General features: G+C 41.9%; 1 long non-coding RNA gene across 4 annotated transcripts in view; it reads right to left on the bottom strand.

The window, feature by feature from the left end:
- Positions 1 to 17,911, bottom strand: part of LOC139019404 (uncharacterized) — a 90,711-nt gene that overhangs the window by 57,773 nt on the left and 15,027 nt on the right. For all 4 annotated transcript variants that reach the window (XR_011473102.1, XR_011473099.1, XR_011473101.1 and 1 more), the window contains exons 2-3: positions 14,101 to 14,191; positions 11,118 to 11,226 (exon numbers count right to left, since the gene is read on the bottom strand). This is a non-coding gene — a long non-coding RNA (uncharacterized lncRNA). The remainder of the gene's footprint in view (positions 1 to 11,117; positions 11,227 to 14,100; positions 14,192 to 17,911) is intronic.

Here is a 17,911-nt window from a genome sequence, read left to right as displayed (position 1 = left end):
GCCAAACCAGTATTATATGAAATGCTGAAAGGTATCCTTTAAGAAGAGGAAGAAGAAGAAAAAGGTAAAGATACAAATTATGAACAACAAACATGCATCTATCAACAAATGAATCTAAGAATCAAGTGAATAAATAACCTGATGTACAGAATGAACTGGTGATTATAATAGAATCAGGGACATAGAAAGGGAATAGACTGACTATTCTTGGGGGGAAAAGGGGTGTGGGAGATGCGGGAAGTGACTGGACTAAAATCATGCACCTATGGATGAACACAGTGGGTGGGGAGTGAGGGTGGAGGGCGGGGTGGGAGCTGGAAGGAGGGGAGTTATGGGGGGAAAAAAGAGGAACAAATGTAATAATCTGAACAATAAAGATTAAAAAAAAAAAAAAAAAAAAAAGAATTTGCTGTTTGGGAGGGTTTTTTGGATAACCGCATATAGTTCTGATTGCAGGCATTGCTAATTTTCTCCTTTCTGCTCTAGTTTCCAGAGTCAATGGTGGCCCATCAGGTGATTGTACACTGGAAGGTGAGAGCTCTTGCAGACAGCAGAGATGGCCCAGGTCAGCTCTGATAACCCTCCCCCACCTGTCAGTTTAATTTCCTCTTTCTCCAGTCTAGTCTCACCTCAATCAGCGAAGAACCTGGGCTGGGAGCAGATCACTTTACTCACCATTATTTCATTGTCTGCATTTCCCTCCTGCCCTAGAGGCCAGCTCACTTTTCCTCTGTAAATTATTTATATCTAAAAACTCAGAAAAGATCCTTGATTTTCTCCTCCCAATTCCTCCAGGGTCTTGCCTCCAGCATTTTAACTCTCTCCCTCCATGGTCTTCCAGGACATCTTCCCTAGTTCTGAGTCTGTCAACTTCTTTTAGGGCTGGAGTTTAGGGAAAATGAGGAGCTGGGTCAACGGCATCAGTTCCCAAAGAACCAGACCCTTGGGCTATTTAGCAATATCAAAGCTTCTCTCTCTGGTCAGGACTGGAGTGGCTTCCACAGTCATGCTGAGCTGCTCCATCAAAGAGAAGGACAGAGGAGCACTTTCTCATTTAGCCTTTTTCTCATACATGCCAATGAGTACCCCCATGCATGTGTACACAGAGAGAGGAATATACCAAATCCAGAAATGACATGCATACAATCATGTATACATGCATGCTCCATATACACATCCTGAGACACATATAGACAGACACCAACATGTGTTCTCCTTGGCATCCATGCCTATAAATATATACACATCGATAACATAACAGGCATTCATAAAGCACTCGAACATATATACAACATGCAGACACTCACAGACACGACTGTATATCCTCACACATGCAGATATCAAAACTTGCACACATGTGTAATCACCTGACTCAGACATAAGCACACATAAATCTACTACAGGCAGAGAAGACGGCTGACAGATCATCTATTGCTAGATAGAAACCATACCACCCACCTTGACACTGGGGTTGCTTTGTTTTGTAGGAAGTTTCTGTAGAAAGTTGGCTGTGCCTTTGACAATGAGTTCAGCCCTCTTCTGCTTCCTGCCCCGCAGCCAGCTTTCTCCTCCCTGTCACCCCATTTTTCATCCATAGCTGTGCCTGGCCAAGGGGAATGCTAATCGCCATGACAGGAACTGTTTCCACCTGTTTACATCCCTGCTTGCCTCCCCCTAATTCCATTTTAGACTCTGCCAAGCAGCAGAGGAGGCCTGCTGTGCGGGGCCCTTGTGTGAGGGGGAAAGGAATGAGCTAGAGGACAGTTGGAGTGTGAAAAGGACCCGTCGCTAAGTGACTCCCCATTCCAACAGCCCACACACAAGATGCACATAATTGCTTTTAGCACAGTGGGATGTATAGAGATACAAAAGGTCAAATCAAGGATTTGTCCCATAATATCTTTGCTAAGCAGCAGCGTCAGACATTGGAAAAGCATATTCATGAATTGAGTTGCCAGAGTGTGAGGCAGGCTTTTCAGAGGCGGCTGTGTGTTCCCTCTTTGAGGTGTGCCTGCCGTGGTGATTGGATTCACACGGAGCAAGTGACTTCTCAATGTTCAACAAAGCTCTGCCTGTGAATTGGACTAAATAGACTACTTGGCAGGCAGCTGAGATAACTACGCTAAGTGAATTTCATAGTTGCTCCCACTCCCCTCGTGCCCAAGCCTACTAGAAAATGCAGGATAAAGGCCAAACTCCTGAGTGTGGCATTCAAGGCCTCCCACCATCTGACCCGATTCTATCTTCCTAGGCACTCCCCAACATGAATGTCAGATGTCCGCTGCACTGGGCCCCTCATTGGTCTGAACGCATCAGGAGACTCACTCCTCTGGGGACCTTGCCCACGTATTCCCCAGAGCACAATGTCTGTCTTCCCTTCTCTATTCAAATCCTATTTGTTATTCAAGCTTGACTCAAGTCCTAATTCTACCAGACCTTTCCTTGTCCCCCTCCCTAGAAGTGACCATGCCCTTCTTGGCAGCAGAATATTAGAGGAAGAACACAGTCTGGATCCTGTGATCAGACTTCAATACTGATGAGTTCACTCAGGCTGGTGTGTTGAGAACAGTTTGTGAGGTGGGGAGGGAGAACAGAAGCAGAATACAGTTTGGATGTCCAGGGCAGGGAGGTAGATCATCTGAGCCAGGGAGATAGCAGAAGTAGGGAGCAAAGATTAGATGCTGTTACATTTGAAGGTAAATCTGAAGGGAACTGTCCAAGACTGGTTGTGGGGTATAAAAACAAAGTTAAAAATGGCCACAAGATTTTTGGCTCAAGCCAGCGATTTTCAACTGGTGTGCTGCAGCAAGCACACTGAGGTGCTGCAAAGACTTTTAAAAACATGAAATACCTGACTATTTAGTCAGAGGCACTGTTCTCTTTTCCCTTAGATTGTCAAATGAAGAAAAAATGACAGCAGCTAACACAACGGCTGTTTGGTATGAATGAATCAAAATTATACCTACTTTTTTTTTTGTCAGAGCAGCAAAAAAAATATAATACATTTTTTGGTGTGCCTAGAATTTTTGTAATTAGTTTACATGTGCCCTCTGATGAAAAAGGTTGGAAATCGCTGGCCTAAGCATTTACTGATATGCAGAAAGAACACATTTGGATGGTGGATATTAAGAGTTTAGTTTTGGACATATTTAAGGTACCTACTAGACATCCAAGTAGAGATGTCAAGACTGAGAAGGACAAGTAGTAATATACCAGAAGAGGTGATATCCTGAAAGTATTTCAAGGAGAAAAGCATGATCAACCACTGTCAAATATATCTAATAGGCCGAGTAAGATGAGTACTAAAAACTGACCAATACATTTAGCTATTTGGAGGCCTTTGGTGACCTTGTCAAGCCTGGTTTCATGAAACAGTGAAGGTAAAAGTCTAAATTGGCATTGTTTCAAGAGAGAATAGTCAACTTTTGAGAAGTTTTGCAATAAAGGAAAACAGATCAATGGGGTAGAATAGTGGAATTAAAAAAAAAAGGATTTTTTAGGGAAAAAAATACTATCCTCAAAACACACTTTCCCACACTCTCTCTTCTCACCCAGATACAAGGACTGCTTCAGGGTTTACCAAAATGAAGTGCCCTCCTGAGCTCTCAATGACTAAAGAAATTCTCTTCCAAGTTTCTCTGAAAATCAGGATGATTCTTTTGTATTTTAAGCCCAGTCCTGTGGCTCTGACCACATCAACCTTTCTCCTGCTCAATATCATGGCCAATATAGCATTCTTCTTTCCAAATTTATCTTGTAAACCCATGAAGGAAGGGAGATGTTTTTCAGAAGAGCCATATATTCCCCAGTAAGTAAGAACGGCAAATCACAATTTTCCCTAGCAACTTAATAATTTAAAAATGTAATGTTCTTCTCCATAGGGGGAAAAAATATCTGCCATAGCAACTGCAGAGATGTTAAATACATTTTCAGTTTTCATGAAATATATTGTGTGTCAGGTCCATAATTTCACTAGCCTATTGTGTGGAGTAAGCTATTGCAAGGGGGTCTGTCATGTCTCCATTATTACCAACCCCCATTGGGGTTTAATTACCTTCAGGGCTATTTGCAACTATGGTTTCCCATTTCAAATCACATTAGGCTAAAATTAAGCCTATAACTTACACTTTGGGACGCAAATATGCAGCACTGCCTGTCAGTGTATTATACTGGTTAAGCTGCTTCTATGCAATGTGAAGGAAAAATAAATAAAAATATCCAACTTAGTGTGAGACCTTAAGAACCATTGGCTTTGTAATTTTCTTGAAGGTCATCTCCAGTAGGGAACTACCTGGGAGGAAATACCACTCATCTTTCATTGGCTATACTAGTATGGTTGGAATCCTCTCACTCTGATGCCAATGTTTGTGAAAAGGTTACTCACTCCAGTTAAGGCAACAAGTCTTTTTGAAATGGCAATTTAGGGTTGGCTTCTGTGTTCCCTGTGGTCTCTGGCTTCACAGAGAGCTGCCAGTTAGAGCTGCGCAATGGTTGTGAATGGTGCCTCCTACCATTGTACAATGGACAACCTACACAACCATATGCAGCAGCCCTGCTTCAGGGAGCTTACATGGGTAGAACTAGAGAATGGTAGAGTACAAATACTTGGAGTTTCTTCCCCAACAATGGCCCTGCCTTAACTGCTACTGAATCCTTTTCTGTGTTCACTGAGCTGATTCTTGCTCCAGAGTTTCAGCTTCTCTTTGACACTTTCTCAGCCAGCACTTTCCCTCCTCTTCCCCTCCCATGTCCTCAATCCCCAGGTTGTGTTGCCTTTATGAAATCTTCTCTGGTCTAATCTAATCTCCAACAAGCAGTCTCTTTTGCTGCTTTCTCTCTCTGACAAGCCGATTTATCTTGATGTGTCGACCTTTGGGACGCTTAAGCCGTGCTGACCTCTTTGGGGAGCTTGGCTTTTGTGGTGCTGGGGAGCCCTCTCTCCTGAGGGCTGTATCAGCCTATTCTTTGTCATATTTGAGCCTGTTTTTCTAAAAAGGACTTTGGAGGGCAGCCCATGCTGTGACTAAAGGCGTGAACACCTGTCCTTTCTTAGGAGGTCTTGCTCTCATCCCCAACAGTCTACTGAACAAGAGCCAGGAGCCAGAGGAGGGGTGGAAACCTCAACCACCATCACATCAGTTAGGTTATAGCCCTTTAGACACTGGACAGGCCAACAAGAGGCAAAACATTATGTGTCATATCATGTGTGTTATATAATCATGTATCTAATCATTTTGTATTTGTTTGCTACAACTACCGTAACAAAATACCACAGATTGGATGGCTTAAACAACAGAAACGTATTTTCTCACAGTTCTGGTGACTGGAAGTCCAAGATCAATGTGCCAACAGAGTTGCTTTCCTCTCTCCTTGGCTTACAGATGGCCACCTTCCTGCTGTCTGTTCACATGGCCCTCTCTCTGCATGAACTCTGGGGCCTGTATGTCTAAGTATCCTCTTCTTATGAGAACACCATCATATTGGATGAGGGCCCACCCTAATAGCCTCATTTTACCTTAATTCCGATGTAAAGGCCCTGCCTCCAAATCTGAGGTACTTGGGGGTTAGGCCTTCAACATAGGGATTCTGGAGGGACACAATTCAGCCCACAATGATATTAGTCCCCACTCCAATCATCAACTTGCACTCAGGTCGCACACAAAAAGAACTGTCTCAAATTGCAGTGTGGGAGATTTCAGCTGATGTAAGACAGGTTCATGTATATCTCAAATTGAGATGCTGGGGTGGAATCAACTGGGGGTGAGGAAGAAGGAAGAAAGAAGAAGGCAGGCATTCTAGAAAACATACATTCCCCTCCAGTGAGGACCATTTCTAGAATTAAGAGGTTAAACTAAATGGTTTTTAACGTTAATTAACGAATCAGCATGAATTCATTTGATCATTTATTTAGCAAACGGTCTCTAAGTCCTCACCATGTGCCAGGCACCAGGGATCCAGAAGTAAACCAGTGAAGGTTCTTGCTCCCCAAAGAGGACTTATGCATCTGATATCTAAACCCTGTGTGGGATGGGAGGAGGTCTGTCTCCATGAATTTATTTCCCACCTCCTTGAATGTTAATGAAACCCCAGACGGTAGTACAGGCTTGTGCATTTCCTTGCTGGCAGTTAGCTGTCCCCACACTCAGGGCAAGACCCTTTATCTGATGGAAGCTTGCATAAAGCATAACCTTCCCAGGTTTGGGACATCTGAAAGACCATGCACCTTGAGATGGCCCAGGGAAACTGGAGACATGGCAGGGAGAGGAGGCGTGGCTAGCATACAGTGGAATCACTGTAGCCATAAACCATGAAGTCTGGGATCCAGTAGGCGCTGGCCTGATGCCACTGCAGCTGCAGACAGGCAGGCAGGCGGTCCAAACCAGACACCTCTTCCCCTTGCTACCCCCTCCCTCCACCAAAGCTCAGTTACACTCTCCCTGGGAGCCCACCAGATGCCCCTGGGATCTGCTTGAGAGTGTGTGGCAGCTAGTAGCAAAGGAAAGGCTGCCAGTGCCAGTCGCTTCCCTAGATTGAAGGCACCAGATGCCTCCATCTGGAAGGTAAGTCTGCCACCCAGTGTCTAAGTGGGAGAGGTGCAGGGGCAAGCAGCTTCCCATCCCTGCCAGCTGTGCTCAGCCTGTGGCAAATTCTTTGGCCACCCTTGGTGAGGGAAAACCACTGTGCTTTCAGAGTGGATCTGATTTTCTAGAAACAGCTAAAAGTCATTCTAAGCTAAATGGTTACTGGTGGGAAGACAAATAACACAGATTTCCCTCTATGATTTGTAACCATCTTAAAGGCAGGTGACTATTTTGAAAAACAAAGTATTTTTTTTTTTCAATGAGTGCCTTGAGGGGATTAAAAGTCTCATTATTTTAAAGACAATAATGTCTACCATGGAATCCTACTAAAGTACATTTTTAGAAGAATTTAAAATACATCTCCTCCAAGAAGTAAGTATTAGTGCTGCTTTTTCCATGCAGGCCTGTCTTTTGTAAGAAAGGGAGAATGGCCTGTTCGATTTATTCTGCTGCTGAGTAGGGAGTTGTCCATACAGCCTGATGGAGCCCAGTCTCCACAATCCTGGAGTCTCAGAGCTGCGTATTAAACCCAGAAACTGGGCCCTGTCTAGGAGACCGTTTGCCATGAGGCTTTCTGCAGAGACTTCAGGTCTAGGAGGAACACCAGGCAGGAGATCAGCTCTATTCTTGTTTCTCAAAGAAGGTGTGGAGTCTAGTGCTCCCACCAGGGTGGCAAAGGGCCTCCCCCCATCTGAGGACTCAGAGGGAGGGGCCACGAGGTCAGAGCATCAGAGGCTCAGATATTTGGTCCTTTGGGTTCGGGGTTGAATGGCCATTGCTTCCCTGGAGAGGAACAGGAGAGCCAAAGCCTCAGACCAAGCCTGACTGAGGTGGGAGAGGCTCAAGAGAGCCCTTCCCACACCAGCAAAGCCAGTCCCTGGAGGTCAGGCCTCAGGTGCTCAGCAGCCCTGAGCTCGTTGTGCCCTGAAAAAGGCCTCTCCTAAAACTAAAAAAGAACTCCTTTATTTTGGAGCAAAAGGGAGACACCCCTTGGCCCTCTCTCCTCCCCCGTCTCATAGGATACTTGCTGACTTCAATATTATCTGAGCACAAAGGGTCACTTCAGTTGGAACAAGTCTGAACTAATCTTTTTAAATATGGAACAAGGCCAGGCCAACCCTCACTTGGCCCTGAGTGCTTGGCAACTCCATTATTCCCTTGATCAACAGTATTCTGGAGCTGGAGGAGTTCCAGCTAATAAATAGAGAAGGAATAAAAGAATTTTTTTAGCCCTGGCCAGATGGCTCACTTAGTTGGAGCATCGTCCCATTACCAAAAGGTCATGGATTTGATCAGAGCACATACCTAGTTTGCTAAATTGATCCTCAGTTGGGGTACATATGAGAGGCAACCAATTGATGTTTCTCTCTCACATTGACGTTTTCTCTCCTTCTCCTCCTCCTCCTCCTCCTTCTTCTTTTCTCTCTCAAATCAATGAACATATTTTCAGGTGAGGATTAAAAAAATAGAAATTTTCAAAAATCACTAATACTCCAAATTACATAATGGATGTAGGTAATAATCATCAATGGATACTAAAATAATCAGATGAAAGGTTAACAGGGAACTTTGTGGGTTGACACTACTGAAACCTACTGATCGATCTTGGCATCATTAAAAGTGAAACAATCAGACAGTATATGCCCAATGGTAACAGCGCCACTATGAAATATTGGTGCCTAAACATACTGATTGACTCTAAGCAAGGCCCTAAAGATAACTACTAGTTTACAGGAAAGACAGAGTGTAGAGGAACACGTTCCCTTACTCCACAAGAAAGCAATCAGACAAATACAGAACACAGACAATGCTCAGAACAAATATTAAATGTATTTTTATTTGCTAAATCTAGCAACCCTACACCCAAGCCAGAAGACGTGAAGCCATCCTGAATTCCTTCCTCTTTTTCCATTTTTATTGCCTTCCAGGTCTTGCTGATTCTTTTCTATGTTTCTCATTCTGTCCTCCCTTCTCCATCTCCATGTGACTTTCCTACTTCGAGCCACTGCCCTCTCTCTCTTAAAAGCTCCTTTAATTGCCTTCCACTTGGCCTTCCTGTTTCCAGTCTCATCCCTTCTAATTCATGCACAACAGGTAAACTGGTCTTTCTAAAAGGCAAACCTGACCACAGCACTCCTCCGCTTAAAATCCTTCCCTGGTTCCCCATGGCTTTCAGGATAAATTTGAGGCTGATTTTAGTTGATAAAGCCCTTGGTCATTTGATTTCTCTCTCTCTATATATATAGTCCCATTCCTCTCAGGCTCTAACCCAAGGACCACTTGGGTATTTATAACATCATTCTCAGGCTATACAACATTATCTTAACTTAAAAATTGGCCTGCTATATTCGGTCAAACGTTTAATTAACTCACTCTATAATTAACTCACCCTAATGCTTTGGCAGGGCCAGACCAAATGATTTTGCCGGCCTTATGGGGCCTGGGGGCTGGATGTTCCCCTCCCCTGTTCTAACGCATCACACATGCACCAGCCACATCAAGCTCTGGGAGCCCAAAAGAGTGCCACACCATCCCTTTTGATGGTGTCTCTCTATTCTTATTAATACCACCATCCCCCACACATCCTACTCTTCTCCTTTGCCTGGCTAAATCCTACTCATTCTATTAAAAAAACAGTTTAAAGGTCACTTTCTCCAAGAAGCCTTAACTTATTGTTTTAAGCACATATTTTTGCTCCTTGACACACTGTATTGTAATAGTTGACTTATCTGTGTGTTTCCCCAACTACATCATTTTAAGTTCCTTCAGAGCAAGGACTGTGTGTTATCTATATAAAGTCAGCAACTGATACAGTAATCAGCACTAGTAAACAATTAATAAATGTTTATTAGATGAATGATGGTTCTTTAGCATAAAATGTTCCTACTCTCATCTCTGGCTGATCCAGCGTGTCTTAGTTGGACACTCCCCTCCATTTTCAGATGTGGACCTTCCTGCCTGTTGTATCTTTATCCTCACTCAAACTCTGGGCTTTGATTTCCGTGGCTCAACCGTGATGAAAATGCTTCTTGTCCACTCCATTACATTACTACTGAATGGATGTGGAATAAAGAAATGACACCTTACCAAGTGAGGTCCTAGCCAGTTCCCCACCCAAGCTGAGTTTCAGATCATGATACCAGCTGACATCAGGCAGCTGTTAGATGAGAGATTTTCGCCTGCTGTCCCAACCCCCATGATTTGCCCCCAGCCCTCCCTCATCCCCTGGGGAACAACTTCTCTTTTTGTTTTGGGCCACAGCAGTGTTTAGCAGGAGCAGACACCATGCCTTGTTTGAGCTGTGATCTAACACCAGCTGACAGGTGGGTTTCGGAGGTGTCTCTGGGGCCATGGCCTGTTTAGTGGATGTACCACTCTAAACTCAATTACAGGAGACTTTCACGCTCCATAGGCAATTCCAGGCCCTTTTTGATAAAACTCTGGTGAGTAAATAAGTCATGATGGTGAGAGGGGCTACCATTTAATATTCATTGAAGTACACATGTTTGGAAATTGGAAGCAGAGTTTAATCCATTTTCATATTTATATCAACATAAAGCTTTAAAAAGGATTCCTCTTTTTCTCCAGCATTCTTGTCAAGTTCTCCTTTGGAAAGCTAAAGGTAAACCAGACATACATTTTAAAATTAAAAATATCTAAAATTATAATTATTAAAATGTGAGTTTGAGATGTTAATTTTCAACTCAGAACCAATTCTTGCATTTCCTTTGAACTCCTGGGACAGGTAGGTAACAGATAAGCCATTGCTATTTCTGATGGCTAGATTTTTGGATTTAACTGTGTAATAAGAGCTCAGCGAAACGAAGAGATTCAGAAGATTCTGGTCTCAGCCCCAAGATATTACAATTTAGGGGAATGTTTAATAGCCATCCCAAGTAAATGCAAAAGCACCCCTTTTTAAATAAAGGTAAAATTCACAAAATAGAAGTATTCATGCTCACCAATAAATTATAGGACTGTTCATTGAGGGAGAGCTGAAATATGAGGAGAAAGAGTTAACACAGTGAAGGGTGTAGAGCACTGTTGTACCCTCCACTCCACTTTTTTTTTTATGGGGATGAATGTTTAAATATGGTGCTATGGTTGAAGGCATTTCTTTTAATAATGCAACACACGGCTTCCTGGGGGGACAGTAGTTGATTTGGAAACTGAATATGGTACACTCTAAATTCTCCTTCCCGAGGAAGGCTGATAACTAAGTGCCATGAGCTAGCATGGGGACTCAATCTGTCAAATCGACTTGCTGGAAAAGCCCCATGCGGAATCTTCTCTAGTCTCCGGGAGCTAATGTGAGCAGACACTTGTGACATTAGACAGTGTAGCAGGCCTGGCATGAAGGAAAAGTTCACCACCCACTGACAAGGTGGTCTTTAGATAAAGAAATCAGTGCAAATTTGTTAATGTAACAACTTGGACAAATACGCTTTAAAAAAACAGCTGCTCTATGGGGAGAAAGCATCAAAAGAAAAAGAAGGCAATAACAGAACTTGGAAGCTTTCTTTGGGCTTTCTGTACCTTTGAGGCATTGCCTTTTCTACTGGTCCTTCTTCTAGGCTGGGGTATCTTCAGTTAAGTGAGTGAGTCCCAAACTTTGCCACTCCACAAGCCACTGCTCCACCTAAAACTGAAAAAGGAAAGTAAGGGGGGGAAAAAGCAGTGAAGAGGGGAAAAATTCTGTGCCTTTGCCTTACTAGGATAAATAACATCTTTCCTATTTCAGATGGGCGATCAACCGACTTTCTAAGTGAGAACTGTTATCTATCTGATGTTGGTGCATTAGTCCTGGAGGAAAATTGAAGTGACTATTTCCTCTGTGTTTGACACAAAATATAAGTACATGTCTATAAGTGAATCAAATATTTTAAGAATTAAACAGCATTCTAGGGGAAAATATAGTTATTAATATCAGATAGACAACTCTGATTGTGTTGAGTGTCTGACTCAGGGAGGTGGTTTTGCCAGTTATTTTCCCTCGGTGGGGTGAATTTAATAAAAGTGGAAATTTGCTATAGCATGCTTATTGCATATTTAATTTAGAAAATAATCTGATACTTCTTTGAGTAGGACATGCTAAATCAGCTCTTCCATGACACCTGAATTCAGGTCCTGGTTCTGCCACTCACTAGTTTGTGATTTGGGGAAAGTTGTTTAGGAAAAACATTTACCTCATAAGATTATTCTGAAAACACTTTTCTCATAGGAGTATTATAACATAAGTTAATACATGGGAAGTTCTGAGGTCAGTGTCTGTGATATACTAAGTGCTTCAGAAATTTGGCCACAGTTATTATTTAAATGAACCTAAATGGGTTCCCAGAGTTTTTTACTGATTTTAACCAAAAAAAGGGGGGGGGTTCTGCGGTCAAAAAAGCTTACAAATCAGGTTTAACATAATTAACATTTTTAAAATATAGCATTTTCTATATTAAATGTGTATTATGAATATCCAAGGGAGAATTTAGTTTCAAATATTTGACCATATAAACCTTTTTCATAGCTGATGCTGTTCCCTAAGTGAAAAAACAACAGTATCCTAACCTCTGGTTCAGAAGTTAAGGAATTTTTGAGTCATGGGACCTGAACCACTAGGACAGTAATTTAAAGCATGGTAATTGGTTATCCTATCAGCTTCATAGGTCTCAAAACACTCCCTTTTTAGAACAACATTTTGTAAAGTGGGATTGGTAGGAGTCAGAATATGTACTGTTAAAACACAGACACTGGAGTTGGACAGACCGGGGTTTCAATTTCCCAAACAAGCTATTTAATATCTCTAAGCCACAGTGTCCTCAGCTATTGAAAGGACAGTAATAGTGATATTTACCTCCTAGGCTTGCTCTATGAATTAAATCAGGTAATGCCTGGCTCGTAGCTATTAATGATGTATTTATTCCAACAGTGGGGCTAATGTTTGTCAACAAATAATGAATTAGTTATTCTATTCTCAACTAACTACTGTACTCATTCAGAGCCCTTGGTGCCTGTAAGGTTGCAGTAAAAACACACACAAAAAAACCCCAATGGAATGGGAATAAGCATCTGTGAGTTTTAAAGCACCCTTTGTGCTTGATTAAGTAGTTAGTTGATGAACATATATGACATGTTTACCAAGATTACCACAACCCTCTGTGCTTAGTTTTCTGTGAAAAACAACCATAACAGCAGCACACCTTGCCTACTTGTATCAGAGTTACTGTGAGAAACAAATGCTTACATACATATGATTTTCTTAAACTATAAAGGCCTATAGCTTTTTCAGAAATAATTTATTACATGTTTACTATAGTCTAGGCCAGTGGTCAGCAAACCGCGGCTCGAGGCTCGGCAAACCATGGCCCGCGAGCCACATGCGGCTCTTTTGCCCCTTGAGTGTGGCTCTTCCACAAAATACCGGCTCTTCCACAAAATACCGACTTCTGCGCATGGGCCATGAAGTTTCAATCGCACTGTACATGCGTGCCCGCATGTGGTATTTTGTGGAAGAGCCACATTCAAGGGGCCAAAGAGCCGCATGTGGCTCGTGAGTCGTGGTTTGCCGGCCACGGGAGGCACTGTGGTAGGTCTTACATGTGATACCTCATTTTAATCCTTACTATGAGGTGGTATTTTTATACCTACTTTAGAGATGAGGAGACTGAGGCTCAGGGAGGCTAAGTACTACTAATTTTTCCCAAGCTCACCTGGCTTATAGAGCCAAGAATCAACTCCAGACCTGTCTGACTTGAAAGTGCTTAGAACCATTGTGCTTTAAAAAATAATAACATTGCTCGGCCGGCGTGGCTCAGTGGTTGAATGTCGATCTATGAACCAGGAGGCCACGGTTCGATTCCCGGTCTGGTCACTTGCCTGGGTTGGAGGCTCGATCCCCAGTGTGGGGCATGCAGGAGGCAACCGATCAATGCTATTGTCTTATCATTGGTGTTTCTATCTTTCTCTCCCTTTCCTTTCCTCTCTGAACATAATAATAACATTAAAACACATTTTAAGTTAGAGATTAGTATTGGCCACATACAATTCATCTCTCTGGCAGGTCTACAGACACCTTTCTGATGTTGTAAAACTCCTTAACTTGGACAATAGCCACTCAATGAGTGAAGAGGCAGCATTGGGTAGGAAATAGAGGGGTCAATACAGAATCCAGTGTCTTAACTGGATGATTATTTATAGACACTGGCTAATTTGATTAACTTTCCCTGTGACGTAGGTATATTTGCCATAATTATTACAATGACTAGCACAGGGGTGGGCAAACCTTTTGACTCGAGGGCCACAATGGGTTCTTAAACTGGACCGGAGGTCCGGAACAAAAGCATGGATGGAGTGTTTGTGTGAACTAATATAAATTCAAAGTAAACATCATTATATAAAAGGGTCCGGTCTTTTTTTTTTATTTTTAGTTTTATTCATTTCAAACGGGCCGGACCCGGCCCACGGGCTGTAGTTTGCCCACGGCTGGACTAGCATGTTTGAGGTCACAAACTCCAGAAAGTCCAGTCACCTGTGTTAAGTGATCTCTACCTCCTGAGAGTTTCTGGATGACAAGTTGACATGCATGGCAAGTAGTTTCATGAACTGCAATAGAGCAAGGTCTGTCAGAGAAGGAAAATCTGTATTAATCATATGCTATAAAACACTTTTTGTTAGTTACATATATTCCTTTACTTTCATTTCCCAAGAATAGCTCAGCTGTCAAAGCATTTCCATGATTTCCATAGATTCGTCAAATACTGTGCGATCGAATTATTGCTCTGAGAGAAGCTACAATTAAAACACATTAATCATTGTAACAAAGGATCCTTATTGAAGCTGACAAAGATGGTGAAATCTGATGAATAATTGGTCTGGTTAATCTTTTAAAAAAGTGAATTAAACTGCTAACAAGTTAAATCACTGTGATTTTCAAAATAAGCCTCCAGGGTGAGCAGAGAATGGGAATATTATCATCATTTAAAAAAAGATATTTGCTTTCTTCTTCTCACCTCTCAACTTGCACTGGAGGCCCAGGGTTAGAATTAGGGGGACCCTGAGAACCGGTTGGCAGAATGAGGTTGGTCCAAGTGTGAGGGCATGTTCTTCACTTTCCTCTTCAATGATTCCTCAATATTTCTAAGAGAGGCATACAGTGGATAGAAGAAGATCCAGAACTAGTATGGCACCCACTTACCAGCCATTCTCAATGATTTCAAGTGGACCCATCATGTGGTTCTGATTTTATCCCCACTCTAAGCCAACAAACCATGATAATGAGGTCACTCTGGTATAATTGCCCCTTATGCCCTTTTTCCAGTCAGATCATTTATCCTTCCAGATACCTCTCCTATTTGCATTTCAATTACTGTGGAAAATATACTATGCTCTGAAATAAACTGAGATGGGCAAATATGAACTGGTAATCCATTGCAAATGGACGGAAGAGGACTTTTGAGCTAAAGTCTTGACTTGGGCTAGGCCTCCATAATTTTGGGGAGTTTTAGTGGATGCTGTGATGAATGGTCCAGACCCTCTTCAGGAAGAAAGGGGTTATTCCCCCAGCTGCTGGGAGTGATGATAGATTTGGCCCTCAGCTGTTAGTCTTGAGTAAAGAAAACTGAACACAGTCTTCAAGGTCATACATACTTCTGTATAGGGGTAGCTGATGTCCAATTATGGGGCTGTAAAGACTGGCCTGTTGCCACAGTTCCCTGTGGGGTTAGCTAAAGACTTTGTTGGGATTACAATACTGCCCACTTTCTCCCTTGGTGTCTTGACCAAGAAAAATCTGTTAAGAGTATAGGTAATACCCACAAAAATTAATTTGCCCTGGGATCTTCTGTCACTCTGCAATTTCCAAGTCACTTTAAACTCTTTAATCTCTTGGTGATGCTATTGCCTAGGTCATCGTGAGAAAAAGCCAAATTTACAATGCTCTTGCTATGAATCAGATCCCTATCTCTATCTTAGGTTTCAACCTAGAAAATCTTAACAAAACTATAAAGTATCAAAGAAAAGAAACAGACTAAAGTGGGCCTCAGAGAAAAGCGAAGTGGAATTGGCTCAGGATAAAGAAGTTCTATTAACTCCCTTCCAATGCAAAAAGTCTATTGTGTGGAAACTGTTCAACTCTTCTTTGACTTCCTATTGGAACACACAAGATTGAAGAAGGAAAGATTTTGGCTAGGAGATGTATTGCAGATGCTTTTTATAGGTTCTAAATCACTTGACACATTTCTTTCCATCCTTTTCTTTTTTTCTTAAGTAAACAATACTATTCTACCCTAGCTCTGGCCCCTGAGATGCCATTTAGGCCCAACATCAAGCTAAGCCTGATTGAGAAGTATGCAGATGAAAATTAATAAATAAATAAATAATCCAAAATACACTCATAAAATTAGGCCAACCAGCCTCTTCAGTTTTTTTGTCTTTTTTATCTTTGACCCCAGAAGGGGCAAGCAGGGGGCCTCAGACTAGGGATAATTGGCTGGTCTTAAGGTGCTCAATATCATGGACAACCAAGTTCCATGTCTTAGTACTCAGAAAAAGTTGAATTCAGAAGGGCAAAAGTGCCACTTTAAGATACTCCCATTTTCTTCTTCCAGATTCCTCAATATTTGTAGGAAGAATTCATTTTAGTTTTTTGAAAGCATTGTTTTCTGTGTACATGTATGTGTGCATGTGAACATTAATGTCAGTAGGTGTTTCCCAGCATCTAGAAGGGTTCAGGAATCTGGAGAAGGTGCTGTGGTGTAAATTAATAAATAGACTAGAAATATAACATAAATTTGTAATCCATGGGGGAGCCAGAGGAAGCTTAGCTATAGGAACCAAGTTCTTCTGAATCGCTCTTTATTAACACAAATTGTCCTAAGGCAGGGTATACATATCAAAGGTTAAGGTTTGGTATACAGTAGGCATTGTTAGTTTTGGGGGAACTGCCTTTGGCTGGCTGTTCAGGTGTTTGGCCAGCAGGAGGCAATCACATGTAGATTAAAATGCCCTCAGCTGCCTGGCAACAGGCAATAATATATGCAAATCTTTCGGTGTGGGGAAATGCCCTCAAGCTATTCCAGTAGGTAATAACATGTATTCAGCCCTGCTGAATATAGAAGCCTCAAGGTTCCATCAACCTTTTGATGAAACTTCTTACATTTATGACATGGTGGAATTAGCCTCCGGCAGAACATATGCACACATCTGTACACCAAGTCTCTAAATAGCGTGCATATGGGGCTTTCCTCTTCCTAGTGGGAGTTCAAAGAAAGGGAATCTTGATAGAAATGGTAGAAATATTAGTCTTTGAAATTCACCATAAGATTCAATCCACTGGTTTGGTGTGGCAAATATACTACATCAAGTCTTAACTCCTCTGCTGGGAGATGCAGCATGTTGCCATGGCATCGCTGTCCATGGTGCTGACATTACTGAGCTAAGTAGGCATGGATGTTTCTCTTAATTCTGAGACACTGGTGAATTGAAATGAAGGTCCTTGTGAGTGCTTATGTCAAAATGCTCATAGTTGTACACTTTTTATTTTATTTCTTTTTTTTGGCTATCAATACCTTTTAAGTGTTCACACTGTTTTATTCTTGAAGATTCATAACAAAAATACATGGAACTTAATATGAGTTTTGATACATTGGGCAATTACAAAAATCTAAACAAGACAGCTCCATAAAATATGTTCCTCCTTGTGGGGACAGAACCTTCCATTCCACTAAGCAGAGAGAACCATACTGACTATTGTTCTAATTTGGAGATTGACAGACTTAAAGACAAAATATATTTTTTACAAAAAAACCCACACAAATAAAACTCAACACAGTCAACTGCCTCAACTCCCCTCTCCTTTTTACATTTTCTTATTTACATCATATAACCAGAATGGACAAAGGCATAAGGCAGAGATATGTGGGACAGGGTTAGGTACTCTGCGACTGAATGCCAGACAGACACACGAGTTTCCTGAGGTGATCAAGAAATGTACTTTGAATCAACCACTCAGTGTTGTAGCTGAGAAATACAAACAGGGGGGAAAGAATTAAAAAGAAGCTACAGGAACTGCTGGTGGGAGGCCTGATGTCCACAGCAAATGTTTAAAATCCAACTTATATAGTGAGAAGATGGCCTGAATATATGGTCAGTACATTTACATAGAAATCTGTAACTGTGAAGTTAGTACCTCTTTGTAATACCACAAACTGGAATGCTAACAATGCATAAACACTTCTGCTAAAATCCCACCAACTGAGCCAAATCATGCCTTCCAAGCAAGAAGGAAACGTATTTGCATACTCAAGACATGACTTGCTTTGGAACAAAAATTGAGTACTAAA

Source organism: Myotis yumanensis, unplaced genomic scaffold, assembly GCF_028538775.1.
Source record: "Myotis yumanensis isolate MYYU_CA2020_CCGP unplaced genomic scaffold, mMyoYum1.0.hap1 SCAF_11, whole genome shotgun sequence".
Lineage (NCBI taxonomy): Eukaryota > Metazoa > Chordata > Mammalia > Chiroptera > Vespertilionidae > Myotis > Myotis yumanensis.
The sequence above is the reverse complement of the archived record's forward strand: the minus strand, read 5'-3'. Positions and strand labels throughout refer to the sequence as shown.